General features: G+C 40.3%; 1 protein-coding gene across 1 annotated transcript in view; it reads right to left on the reverse strand.

Moving 5' to 3' along the window:
* klhdc8b (kelch domain containing 8B) overlaps nt 1–14,757 on the reverse strand; it is a 97,078-nt gene extending 82,321 nt beyond the window's left edge. Inside the window, exon 1 of the mRNA XM_088006910.1 lies at nt 14,282–14,757. The gene's annotated coding sequence lies outside the window, so the exon portion shown is untranslated. The remainder of the gene's footprint in view (nt 1–14,281) is intronic.
* Nucleotides 14,758–14,887: the final 130 nt, after the last annotated feature.

Here is a 14,887-nt window from a genome sequence, read left to right on the forward strand (position 1 = left end):
TCCGTACGTTTTTCCTTCTATTCCAGTACCCACTCTCTGTGCCACACCAGCTTCTTTCTGTAGTAGAAGACTGCTCAACTCTTTTCCGTGGTGTAACTTGTGCAGCGTCTTTATCCTGTTGGGCACACTGCAAACGTTGCAGAAGACAAATCATAGCCTTCTCAATATATTCAGTCAGCTTTACTTGTGCTCATTTCTTCTTGTATCAAATTAGTATTTGACTTTTAAAGAAAATGTTTACCTTGCAAAAGGATTTTCTTTTTCTTTTTTTTAAACAAATATGTCCTGTCAGAAACTAATACATTTTCTTCCAGAACTGCTCTGAATATAGCTCCATCCATCTTCCTTTGACTCCGACTAACTTCCTTGTCCCCGTCCCTGTGGAGTGCTTAGCTCCACAAGGCAGCATATCTTTTGTTAATTTTCTGTCACATGAGGAGGGTCAGAGCGCTGTCAATCACTCTGACATACGGGATTTATATCAAAAACTAAATGTCAGGATGAAACTAAAACATTTGTACTTCAGTTAGAGGGATTCATGTAGTTAAAACTGTATTTTTAAACTCTGTAAATTAAAAATATTGTATAGAAATCAAATACAGTAATGTTTGATTAAGTTTTCTGTTATGAGTTTGTCGACAAATGCAGCTGAAATTCCTTGTAGAACATGTAAAGCTGTTGGATCTGCCTTAAGTACCATGTATGTTCTAGGCACATGGCACCTTTTTATTAGCCAAGTAGCTATGTTATCTTCAGTTGTATATCAAATGTGACATAAAAGAAATTTGACTTTGCAATTAAACACCTTAAAATTGGGCCTCTGTCTCTTTAAAAACTCCTGCTCTTTCTGAAACACCGCCTTCAGGAAGTCAACATAACATGGCTCTTCTATTAATCCTTTAATAGAAGGATTAATATTTAAAATTTAATAGAAGTATAATTATATAAGCTTCTTCTGAATGTTTTACTCAGAAAAAGCTTGTATAATGAGCATGCCACACTATTCAGAATTTTATTTGATAAAGGATTCACATGGATACCTTTCCTTCCATTGACAACCAGTAGTAATTATTTTATATTGATCTTTCATGAATCCCAGTGAAGTACAATGAGGAAAGTTCAAGGAGTGTGAATTCTTTTGAGTTTCTTCTGTAGTTTCAGCTTTTTTTTTTTTTTTTTTTTTTTTTGGCAAACAGCAGAGACTGTGTGACATTTGAAATACAACAGAAGGTTGTTTTTCCAATGAGGGAGCAGTGTACGCAGAAAACACTGCAGCGTTTTGCACTGCATTCAAACAAACTTGTACGATTTCTCCATTTGTCATGGTGCATGAACACATACTGAATGTACTGAGCTGGAGAGAACATAAAAGATTCACTAGTTTAAAGAAAACTAGGAGGTTCAACTTTCTCTTGATGTCCTGTGTCTTTGAGGGCACGGCTTCATCGATCTCTCTATTTCCCAGATCTAGCAAAAACACGCAACCTTCGGTTTGGAGAGAAATAGTGTTTGATTTTTCCCCATTTTTCATCACACTGGACACCCATTTGCTTCCACTTCACAACAGCTTCTGTGCAAATGTGAATATAACTGACGCCGAAGGCCTGGCTGTTTCATACTCACCCTGCGGTGAGTATTGAGTGATGTGGTATTCTGCACAAGTTGACCAAAGTGATGCTGACAGCTGGTATCGCTACCGCTGTTTTCTGAGAACACAGCAGTGTACTGGTCTGTGTCATGGAGATGGACAGACTGACTTCGAAGACAAGAAAATAGCTGACAGGACGTATCGTGAGGAGAGGAGTGAAACTACAGAGGTGTTTGGTAACCTCGTGATAAGTGGGAAACACCAACCATCATCTTAACAGGTACTGTGCTGATGTTCAATGTATTTTATGAGACAAATATAAACTGAGGAACTCCAAAATGCAGTTTTCAAATGTTTGTCTTATCCATTACAGCTTCAGTTTTTTCCCCCCCATATTTGTTAAAACTATAACCATGTTGTGACAGTTTGTTATGAAAAGATCAATCTCCTTCACCTCCTCCCTGACCTACTATTACCGTCAGAAGAGATGCACCGCTCCCGACAACAAGCAGCCAGTGCTAAATATGCTAATAGCGGAGAAACAATTTACCATCACAGGAGACCAGTTTTCCCACTGTCATCTGAGGTCATGCTAACTAGCCTTAGCGTTAGTGGCAGTCTGTGTTGTGGTGAACCAGTTGTAACATAGCAGAGAGCAAGGAGTGTGTGTGAGCAGCTCATACACAAAGTGATTGGCAGTGCCAAGAGCCTCCTCCTGGCTCTGATTGGTTCTGATTGAGTGGTGTATTTCTGCGGTTAGTACTGGAAGAACTGGGTGAAGGCAGAGGAGATCAATTTTTAAACAGATTATTTGTCTTGTATTTTACTGTCATGACAATGATAATTTTGAAAAATAGGTTAAAAAAACTTTTTTATTAACTTACATACTACCGCTTTAAGTAAAACAAAAAATTTGTAACCAGCCTGACGCATAGCATTGTTAAAAGTATGTATTCTAGCAAATGTGAGATGGGCCTTTGTGTCATTTTTGGGGGGTTTTTGGGGAGGTTTTTTTTTAATTATTATTATTTTTATATAAGAATTGGTTTTTGCCTGGAACTCTCCTCTGGAAGTCATTTTTGTTGTTTTTTTTGTTTGTTTTTTTGTGGAAAATTTAGACGAATTATTTGCGAGGTAAATATGAGCAAACTAATTGGGATTTAGAGCTAATAAGCACAAATAGATGAGTTGTTCAAGAACATCAGTCCTTGCTTCATGAAAAACTGCTGGGAGAAGAAGCAGTGTGGAAACTTTTAAAAGCTCCCAGTACTAAACTGAACAGAGAACCAGGAGCAACCCCTGGCAGCTGGTTGTTTATTCACCAAAACAGGATCTGAGAAGCTGCGTGGTAGGGAAATGATGTACAGCACAAACTGAACATAAGCATAGGCTGCTCCAGACTTGACCTTGCTATGTGACATGCTTCATAAAGACTCTTCGGTGTTTTTCTCAGAGAGGGTTGTTTGGAGGGTGCGATTATAAATCTGACGTCTGAGACAAATGTATGCAGTACAGAAACACCTCTGAGGCAAATCAGTGATTGAACTTTGAAATACACCAGTTTATTTACTACATACCTCCATCAGCTACTGAAATCAAAAGTAGATCATTCAGTGCTGGCCAGAGCAAAGATCCTCCTACCCCGGATCCCAGCATGTACAGCGGTACCCTGTGGAGATGTCCTCTCTTCAAGGACTAGCATGTCTACATTCTCACCAGGAAAATAACTTGTTAAATAGATTTCAGTTTTATTCCTTCCAAATAATTTTTTTAAATTATTTTTAACATATAAAGTTTACATTCCTCTTCTTTTGGTTTCCAGTGTTGCTTCTCTCTGCATTTTGTCACTTCATGACAACTTTTCTTCATGGATCTGTCAAGCACTGCTTGGATGTGCTGCCAGGCTTAAAATTTATCACTAGATATAATCAGGCTTTCTGTAGGTTTCACCACCTCAGATTTAATACTTTTTAATACCACTATGAATGAAATTTAATTTATTTTGTTCCTATTTGTCATCATCGTCGTGTCTGAGGCCATTCTCCTTTGGTCCTATGATGGACTCTTTCCCTGTTCTCAACCTCAGCTCCATTTCCCTATAGTAACAACTTTGGAATAAAATTATTAGTTCAGACTGGTGCTTGACCGCCATGTTTAAAATCCACTAAACTCTAACTTCAGTTTGTGTGGCACCAAATGCTGCTCGTAGATCAGTGCTAGCAGTAGCAGCTAGCACTGATAGGTGGTGACCGTTAACCACACTAGGGGCCTCGCAACAAAGTGAGGTAACCAGCAATTTGCACTCACAGCTAGTTAGCGGTAGCTTTAACCACATCAAGTCACAGAACACAATGAAAATGTCTGCACACGTAGAATAACTGCACCAATCGGCAAAAAATTTGCACTTACCCATTATTTACGTATTTACCCATTATTTACCCATTAATGACGTAAAAAAGCTAGCTAGCTGCCCAGGGTATATTAGCAGCAACATATCAGCAAAAGCCTAAAAATTAACCACCAGTTCATGTCTGCCTGTTTGTAGTTAACAATAGTTACTCCAGTGTTGCTAACTCAGCAACTTTCTTGCTATATTTAGCAACATTTCATACAAAAAAATGGGTATTGGCCAAAATTGGAACCATCAGAGGCTATTTAGAGATCACTAATCGGTGATCAGCCAGAAAACTGCAATCAATGCACCTCTAAAAGGTCAACAAGCTGGTCAAAGTGCACCAGAAAACACTGTAAATCTTCCCCTCTGTCCACTCATTCACATTTACACAGTGTCCTCTTTACTCATTCTGTTACCCTGTCCATATCTGTTCATCTGCACCACTGCCCTCTGCTTCTCCTCCCTTCCTTTCCCAGCATGAGCCACAGAAAGGAGTCTGTTGGGCTGTTCAGCTTAAACTTCCCACTCAGCCCTGCAGTTTTCCCAAATGACACCGTTGTCTCCCTTAAATAGAGGGGATGGGAGGCCGAGTTAAAAGAGGAAGCCACAAAGTGAGGGAAAGAGCAGCGAGCGGAAGGTGGGGGGTGGGGAGAGAGGTGGAAATAATAAGAAGAAACACAGGGAAAAAAAAAATTCTCTATTTTTATCCAGTGGATGACAGTGGAGGTAGATGATGAGAACCAGAGCAAAGGAAGGGCTACATGATGACTAAAAGAGATGATTAAAAATAAAGCACATAATACAGTTAAGTCAATGATTATTCATTTTGCTGGCATATTGAGGTTTAAAGTAATCTTTCAATAAAAATAAAATCTTGTAACTCATATCATCCAAGTATCTTTATAGTGGGATGATAATGCTGCGAGCAGGAAGAATCTGCAGGAGCAGTCAGTCTTCCAGTCAATCTGAAGAGTCCTCTGGCTGAAGCAGTTAGCATATCATGCCGTTAGCATATCGTGACCATCATGACATGCTAACAGCTCAATTCCTAGGCAAGAGAGAAGATATTCTGCATTGGATGACATCATCATATGGCTGGAAAATACGGCTGAAAAATGCATCATGATATAAGCATTTCATATAAGTCAATATCAATAATTATTGATTAGTTTTTGGTTCTAAATATCTGAAATACTGCCAAGCTGGTGGCGTGACCTTCACCGTTTCATCCATAATTTCCTCTCATGCTAGTCTAACCATTTCCTCCCTTCATTCCACACCAATCTTTTTATTTTTAAACAGCCTATGAGGCACAGTGGCAAAACATGAAACTGCTGCTGCACACGTTACTCACTAGGTTGTTGCTAGGTAACCAAAGAGTAAGTAAGTTAGCTGATGCCACCAAACCTTGCTTAGCTGGCCATGAGAGGTTGAGCGGCTAAATTCTTTCCTCTGCCTACATCCGTGAATTAACATTTCAGTACACTTCCTGGTTCACACAGCATGCTGAATGTTTTACTCCAAATCTGCCAGGGCTATGAATAATTTGAAACATGTCTGGCGTGGATAGCTAACTTTGCATTTCAAAGTCATTTGCAAAATAATATCAAAACCCAAAACCAAAGAATAAAAAGGCAGAATCAGTTAGAAAGAAGCAACAATGGTTGAGAAGAAAAATGGAGAAAAAATACAAGATTATACTTGTCACCTAATTTTTAGGCCAAATCATGGATCAAATTTTCAGAACTTAATAAAATTAGAGTGGGTATGTTTTGTTTTTTTTCCCCCATGACTTTATGTAGGCCGAAATAAACTGTATGGAAATCTTGGCACACGACTGACAAAGGCCACAGGTGCTCTCATAAAAGCATTAATGCAACTGAGGCTTTAATTTAACAAAGGCAAACAGCAGATGTTGCCTCCTTCCTCCTGGCTCACAATAATACCTGTAGGATGCCAGCAGCAGCAGCAGCAGCAGCAATGTGTTGTTTGATAAGTGAGAACAAGGACAGAGGTACAGGAAGGCTGCAACATGGATCCTGCTTCAGGCTTCACAAATCTGATGGAGGTTGCACTTCGCTGGATGCATACACAATGGCTGCCATGCTGATAGGCAAAATGCTTTCGTCTTTGCTCTTCAGCTGTTCTGTAGTGACTTACAGCTTCTGCATTCTCCTCTCTGCCTGAATAACTGTCTCCTCTGCAGCATATGGAAACTCTCAGGTCATAATGCTACTAAATTAGTGAACAGATATATGAGCTCAACAGCAAAGATACTGTAATTTATTAAACCATCAAATTGGTGCAAAGTGTTATTCTACCCATTCAGCTTCCAGTATTTCAGGAAGCTCTGATCTTTCATGGAACTTCTTTAGAAATGTGGACTGTGGACGCTGGCATTAGTGTTGGGGATGTCTGTGTTGCTGCTATATGTTTAGCATTGAGATGCTAATTTAGTCTTGATTACCTTCACTGATGCGCTAAATCCTTTTTGCACACAGCAAGTCTTTTCCAGTGTCCCATCAGATTGTTTTTTGAAGCAAAAATTAACCCCGGTGGGCCAAGAGCTAGGACCGCAAAGAATTCTGGGAAATATAGGCAGAGAAAAGGCTCAACCTCTCACAACCAGACAAGCTAGGTTGAAGACATCAGCTAGCTCACTCACTCTTTGGTTACCTAGCAACAACTTGTTGAGTAACTTGCACAGCAGCAGCTTCAGGTTTCACCACCGAGCCTCATAACTGCTTAAAAATAAACAGCGTCAAGTGAAAACTGTGGATAACAGAGTAAAGGTCAGTCCACCAGTTTGGCAGAATTTCAAATATTTAAAACAAAATACTAAGCAATAATTATCAATATTGGCAATTACCGGTATCGACTGACCACTAAAATTGAGATAAGTTTTCAGTCATACCATCCAGATCTAGTGCCATTTCAAGAAAGTACAGCAACTTCATCTTTATTGTGAGGTCATGCTTTATGGCAAAAATAAAGCTTAAAAAGTTTGCTGTAACTTTTTGATAAAGCCGCCCAGGGTTTCCCTGATGGGCCACCAGGCTTTACTCTTCCTCACCACCAGGATAAGTGTTGTTTATTTTAAACTGAGTTTCTAAAGTACACTAGTAAACATAACAGTAAAGACAAATTAACCTAGGTTTATAGTTAATGCATTGAACTGGGTGTGATGAGGTGCACGCCAATTACGTCATCTTGCACCTGCCTGTTGGCCTTGCACGCTATTTTGTCCAATGATTGCATGAATAGACTTTATTAATCTCAGAGGGAAATTCACATTTCAGTACAACCCGTCCAGAGAACAAACACACAAACAAACACTTCGAACATGACATGGGTAGAGACCGGTGCCTGAGCACTGTGGGTGCACCGCCCTTTCATTGGATGAATTGACAACATTAGGTTAGGTTAAATTCCAAGTTATGATGCCTGCTCATGCGCCTCTGCAAAATGTTGGAACTCAAAAACTGATGGACTGTCCCAGCAACTCTACTACTGGGCTTAGCATGTTTTCTGGGGGAAACCCTGCCATCAAAGGCCGCAACAAGAGTTTCTATTTCCACCTTTCCAGACAGAACAGTTCAGCCTCTGTGTGACCTCTGACTACTTCCCTTGACCACCCAGTTGTGAGTGCGGTGGCAGCAATCAAACAGCAGTGACTTTCCGTCAGCATATGTCTCTCAGTGCCTCTGGCAAGCCTACAATCATATCTACAGCTCCATGTGGTGGCAGTCACAGCACTCACATGGAGGTCTAATTCCCACAGCGTGAGGCTGTGCTTCTGGCAAACATAAAAATGGAATCAATCATAAAGAAAGAAAAAAAAAAACACCCAAACGGTTCTGTTTCTGCTGAGCTGGGATCTTCTAATACTGTGCTAATACTTTAAGCCATAACACTGATTACTCGATTAAACCTTCCTCCACATTCTGCTCCTGGCTGCAATAAAGTATTAAAAGCTTGTTTTTCCATCTCCCTGGCCTATTAGTTACTCAACTACCACCTCCATCGGGAGATCTATAACATCTAATCAGTATGTAATCAAAATGACTTGTTATAATTACCATGGAGGTTTCATTCTTCTTTTCTGTATGTTGCGCTTTGGTGTGCTGCTGTTACCAGAGAGAGAACTGGAAGTCTGCCTCTGCTTCTTTTTTCTTTTTTTTGGCAGACTTGACTGCAGCAGAGTAATGCGACACTCAGAGTTGGCTAAATATTTGCAAAGATCTAGTCAAATCAAAAAATACTTATGAACACAACTGTTAGCATAGATCTACACAGCTTTATGAAATGACAATGGAGACATCTATCCGCCCCAACTGGCTGATGACTGTATTTATCTTATGAAAAAGTTGAAGTATGGAAGTCATTGCACTGCTTGTTACAAATTCATCAGCAGGACTGATTGGCTGATTTGCATCAACAAAGTCAGGTGAAAAAATGAAGGCACCATATGGAACATTTGGAAACATTTAGCAAACCTGACAAAACATCTAGTAAGATAAATAACTGAAAGTGAAGCAAACACTTTGAAATTTCTGTAAAATATATGATGAGGGATAAATTAGCACAATGCCACCAAATTAAAAGGACTCAAATCACACACAGTTGAATCAAGATTTTGATGAAGGGTTGCTCTGTTAAAACCTGAGATATTTTCTTTGGTCGCCTGGTAACCGTTTGATTCAAACTGTTTTTCAGGCCTTCAGAAAGAAGTTGGAGCAGCTTATTAGCCAGAGACGAGGGTCTAAGGAGTTCTTCAAAGACATCGTGGGGTAGAGCAACCCTCCTCCACTCAGTTCCTTCAGACTAGCCAGCAGCAATTAGCAAACAGGTGGTGAAACACCACATCAGCTGAGTTCATCTCATAAGCTACTCCTCATTGCAATGAGGAGTAGCATTGTGATGACTTCCTGAAGGTGGAGCTTCAGAAAGAGCAGAAGTTCCTTCATTGTGCTATAAAATGACATTATGTGCCTGGAAAACATATAATACTGTGCTGTTAACCATGAGTTCTCTTGATAATGTCAAGCTAAATACTGGAAGGAAAACTCAGCTTCAGAGTGCTGAGCAACTACTTGGAAAACAAATTGACATTATTGTTGCTGGGAAAATTATCAACTTAAAAACTTTAGTAAAGTTAATCTAGAGCTCAAGTGTTAAAACTTTAATATGGTGCTTTTGAAAAATATATATTAATTTTTTTTCTCCTAAGCATCCTGTAGCTGTAACACAGACTGCTACAGGAGTTTCCTCCTGCCCACAGCCATCAGCATCTATATTAACTCTGAAGAAAATTATAAAGCATGAGGGGAATACTTAATTCCCCTCTGAGAATAATCAAGTACTTTTGAATTTGAATGAAATATGAAAAAAGTGGTGGTTGTTGTTGTTTTATAACTGTGGCATTTGGAGAATCACCAAAGGAGACAATAAAAGCTGTAATAATCTGACTTTACAGAAGGCATGAAATATATTTTGTCCAAATATAAAGATTTGTGTGCTCAACACAGAAGTCTCTAAAAGGCACGTCCAAGTCAATCCTTTAGGGTAGAACACAAAAATATGCATTTCTGTGACTTAACTTCAGCTCGAGTTGCCATGTTTGTGTTTACAGTAAACCAGTAACAATCTGAGATGCTATTCTCATGCTTGTTATTCTAAACACACGGCTGCTTCCTCGGGAAAGGAATGATTTGTTTTATGTGGACCTCTGTGTTCTCGCTACACCCCTGGGACAGAACAATTCCATGTTTGTGAGATCACCGCTGTCCTACGCTTCTCTACAATCACAGTCCCAGCAGCAGCTCCAGGTTAGCGCCTAATGAGGGGAAGCAATGCAAACAATAAACGGCAATTAAACAACAAGGCAGTTACTGTTTGTCTGAGCTATGAAAATGTTCTTGAGTGAATCTTAACTGAGCCATTTTAATTAACGCGGCGTTATCCTCCTGCTGTGAAGATTGTCGAGTTGGATGCATGCTTTGACTGCCTGTGAGGAGGAAAAACAAAATCTCTATCCATCACCAGCTTCCAGACAAACCATGTGAAGATTTTTTATTTTTTTCAAAACTAGCTGGTTATTTTGACACACTTTATCCAACTTCACAAAAACTCTAACTATGTTGGGAACAGTAAACCCCAGAACGAGTGAATGCCATCATAGATGTGGTCTTGTTGTGGTGTTAAAGGAAAATTAAGAGCTGTACCCCAAAGTTCATGGTTGTTTCCTATTTGTCTCACATCCAGGCATAGACAGGCTTGGATGGCATCTTCAACAAATGAGGCAAATGTCTACACTTTAGTAGAGACATATAAAGAACAGGGAGATTTTTTTGAGCACCTGTGGAACATAAACAGTACCTCGGGGAAATTTCTGCACCTCCTTCAGTCTTGCCGTGGGCCTTCCTGACCAGATTCCATCTTCTCTGTCCACCTCTTCTGTTAGAACATAAAGTTTTTATAACATTCCCATATTTTCCCAAACTTTTAGTGACTGTCTTTACAGCATCTCTGTGGATTAGGGCTGGGTGATACATCGATTTTAACAATTAATCGAATTTTCTGTTTTTGGAGAGGATTGAAGTAAGAGTTTTTAAAGATACATTCTCATTTCTAAAAAAAAATTAAGGAACAAAGTGAGGGGAAAAAAATCAATTCAAATCAGAAATTGAATGTGTAATTTTATTTTTAAAAGGGGCAGTATTATGTATTCTACAGGCACATAGTGCCATTTCATAGCATAATTAAGTAACTATGTTACCTTCAGTTGTTAAAAAATACTACATGCACCAAATATGACCCAGGCGTTTTGCACAGCTGGATGGTTGCCATGGGAGATTAAAGGATTTCTCAAACATGTATAAAAAAAACAAACACCATTCCAGGTATGTTTTTGACGAGGGAATAACAACATGATGTAAAGCTCAACAAAGGTTGATTTTACATAATACTGCCCCTTTAAAATTGCCTTTGACTAGGCATATATGCTGTGAATGAAATAAAACATGTCAAACACTTCCTAATAAAACACTCATTATCCTGTTGTCAGCTTGAAGTGCGTAAAAATTGTTTTCCTGTCACGCACCATACTACTTTATTACTTCCTCCTACTCTGACATATCCCCCCAGGATTAGAAGTCCCCATCGCTGGCGGCTGAGTGTCCAAACTGTCTTCAGTAAGTAGGCCTCTTAATCCCCTGATGAGAATATTGGCTAAATTCCACACCTCCTCTGTCCGGTTTAATGTCTCTGAGAGAACCAGGGCCCCGTTCTCCGTATGAGTGCGACAGCCACCTTATCTGTCCCACACAAGCTAGTCTAATTACAGCTAAAGACATTTCACGCTCACACTCTGCTTCTGTCCCGCAGAGTACAGGAGGTTCATTCATCATGAGAGACACAAAACACACTCAAGTGCATCAACCGTCTGCACCAAAACTGGCAACTTCTAAGCCTAAGTAATGACACACTGCAAAAAACAAAAAACAACAAACAAAAAAAAAAACAGTGAGGAATCTGAGCTATTCCACGTCAGTCTGCTTGCATTTGAGAAACCCGCAAATAACCAACATTCAGGCCAAAAATCAACCTGAATGTTTTTGAAGCTATGGGTTGGTGATAGTTAAGGAACAGAACCATAAAAAGAGTTGATGATCAGTAAAAGAAGTCAAAAACTCCACCTACATCAGCTAGCATAGACGCTTAACAGTGTTTACTGGAGTTCCAGACCTGGACTTGGAGTTCATTTGTCACAAAAATAAAGACTCCTAAACAAGACCATTTTAGTAACATTTTAGTGTAAACCTCAACAACACACCACTTCTCATTGTTTACTTTCTAAACATAATTAGTTAGAATTGACCTAACTTCATTTGAGTCAGTGGATTTCAAACATTGATTGGAATTAAGGTAATTTATATCAGTGTCTTTCAGCTGGTAATCATAGAGGATTTTTTACTTTGTTTCTGTTGATAAAAAAAAATCAAGACAATGAATTTAAAGTGAATAACCAACATTTCAGAGTGGAATTCTGTTTTCACATCAGTGCACATGAAACAAGAGACCACACCATGTCGGTCATACACTCACCTTACTAATTAAAATAAAAGAACAATAATTTAATAGCAATTGATATTTCCACACAGGTATAACTTAAAAAAGTAGCACGACCAACCAAGCCAAACACCTTAAAGATCAACAGGCCCTGATAATAAACTTGGTCTTGTATATAATTAGAATCACCAAGTCGGTGTTTAGTCAGATAACGGCAGTTGCTGCAGCCCTAACAGAGGCGTTAAACACACAACTATGCCGACAAAGATTTCCTCAACTCTGCCTCAAACCTGCGTACCATGACATTAGATTGTAAAAATTTGCATAGCCATCATTTACACATCGAAACTGTCCACACAGGTATGGCACAGATGAAAAATGATGCTGCAAACTGCCTGTGACTCCCCCCATGGGACGTTTCTACACATTACAGTGAGATCAAGAGAACACGTATCAGTTCCTTAGTCCTAAACAGAGAGGGGCATAAATAATCTGTAATCTTACACTATTATTTTTAAAAAACCCAAGACAGGACATGCAGAGTGAAGTCACAACAAATATCAGTTCCTGTTTCTGTCTAAAGTAAAATGGTAGCCTCAGGACTGGGTCCTCCTGTGGATTGAACTTCAGGATGAATTTAGCAAGTAGGTGAGCAACTCTGTTTCTGCAGCACAAACCCAATGAAAGATCAACAAAAACTACAAGAACTTAAATGCTTCGTCTTCCTCACAGAACCAAGACCACTAATGTAAGAGAAAGCAGAGTATAGACTGCCGAGTCCCAGGTGGAGGTGGGATTCTGCTGGCCCTCAGCACCACTACATGTCCCTGCCGTATCCAAGGAGACAGACGCTGTGTGTCAGCTGTAATCCTCATAATGAAAAATGAACTCACAGCACCTCAGGAGCCATCATCAGGGCCCAGATGGGAAAAGAAAGGAGAGAGAGAGAGAGATCTGAGGAGTAATTCAGGGGAATTAATAAAAAAAAGAAAAAAAGAAAAACAGAGAAAGAAACAGAATTCTCACAATCCAAACTCAGGCTGAGGACAGACTAAACTCCAGTGACGGTGGTTAAACGTCCAGATGTTGGTCGGCGGGTTAGAGATTTTGTAGAAAAGATCCATGTCATGAAACAGCTGGATGGATTTTCTGTGAATATAATAAAAAGCTTTGCTCTCAATTAGGAAGCAAAACCGGAAGAAGGCTTTTACCTAATCCTGAGGCAAAGAGCATGCTGCTGCTGCTGCTGCTGCTGCTGCTGCTGCAGCAACCCAAACAGCTGAACTACTGATGGCAGACAGGTTTTGTTGGAGATGGCGTCGAAACGGATCACCATTCAATCCATCCATGGTGCTCTGCATGTAGGCCAGAAGGTTCTCGCTTTTTCTCATATGACTTCAGTGACAAAGGGCCACATGGCTCATCTGTAATGTTGACCTTAAAGTTTTTTCCTCGTAACTCTTCCATAAAGGCCAGATCTGTTTAGTGCAAAACTTATAGTTGTCATAACGACAGTTTCTCCAACCTGAGCTGTGAACATCTGCAGCTCCTCCAAAGTTACGACTGAGAACCTTGGGAAGCTAAAACCTATGCCACTTCAGGATTTCTGGGTACAAAATATTTTCAAAGATTTTTTTTCCATCTTAAACGAAAACATGCATTTTCTTTCTAGGGCTTTCACCAATGAACTTCCTACATTTTTCCCCTCTTTTACAGGCTAAATTTAAAAAAAATTATTGCCGTCAATTTTTTACTTTTTTTTTTTTTTTTTTTGTTCTTACTACTTTTCTCAAACTACACCTTACAGGAAGGAGGGTGCGGAGGTAGGGAACTTACAAATGCACACCATACTTTTTAGATTTGTGTTTAAAACATTTACATATACCTGGACACTCTTATTTATGAATACTTTTTGACGAGACGTCAGCTTCCAGAATGGGAATTCCTTTTTTAAAATTGGAAAATACGTGCCAAAGAAAGTGGATAGTGAGACAAACCCAGAGAAACATATTCAGTCTCTCTCTCCTCATCTGGTTTGAAACACGCGGTAACGCGACCATCACCCCTGGCAGCTTCGGTGCGCCAAGCTGAAGCGCAGCACCGACCCATTCCTCCAAATCCACATTCAGTGCCAATTAATCGCCATCCGAGCCCAAGAGCAACACCTGCGCACTATTTACACGCGCGACACAAGCGGCATTTAAAGTTCGCCGCAAAGCATTTCTTACCTGTTTCAGGGGCCAGCGGTGCATCGGAGTTCACCGGAAAAGCTCCGGTGAACACTTTGAAAGCGGGTCGTTTCCAGCAGAAACCTGGCGTGGAGATTCCGCTACTGTCCTCTCAACAACCAATCCGAGGGAAAGAAAAACCATCAACAGTTCCTCTCCCCTTCTTTCACGAAGCGTTCCGCTCTCCCTCGGCTCTCGCCGTCCCTCTCCTCCGCTCGCCTCCCTCTCCAGCGCGCATTTCACGCAAGGCACGACACCAACTCCCCGCGTCCACGCTGTGTGCCAGCTGTTCCCACGCTGACCTCTGACTAAAGCAGACGATTCTCCTCTGCTTTAAGCTGAGCTTTTAATCCCCCTCGCGTCGTCGCGCGGTGCAGAGACTCGGAGCTTTGGCTTCAGAGGTTTCCCGGGACTCGACCTGCAGCAGCAGGTAAACTCCAGACTCACCTGAACGGAAGGACGCTGCCGCCGGAGGTGAGAGCAGCTGAAACACGGCAACGCTGCCCCCATGTGGTCAAAAAAAGAAACCTTTCCGTTTCCACTTTTAAATCACGAAGCACATTTATTTGGCCAACATCAATCCTATTGAAATATATTTATTTCCGA

Source organism: Poecilia mexicana, unplaced genomic scaffold, assembly GCF_051168715.1.
Source record: "Poecilia mexicana isolate PSO_F unplaced genomic scaffold, ASM5116871v1 scaffold_7, whole genome shotgun sequence".
NCBI classification, from domain to species: domain Eukaryota; kingdom Metazoa; phylum Chordata; class Actinopteri; order Cyprinodontiformes; family Poeciliidae; genus Poecilia; species Poecilia mexicana.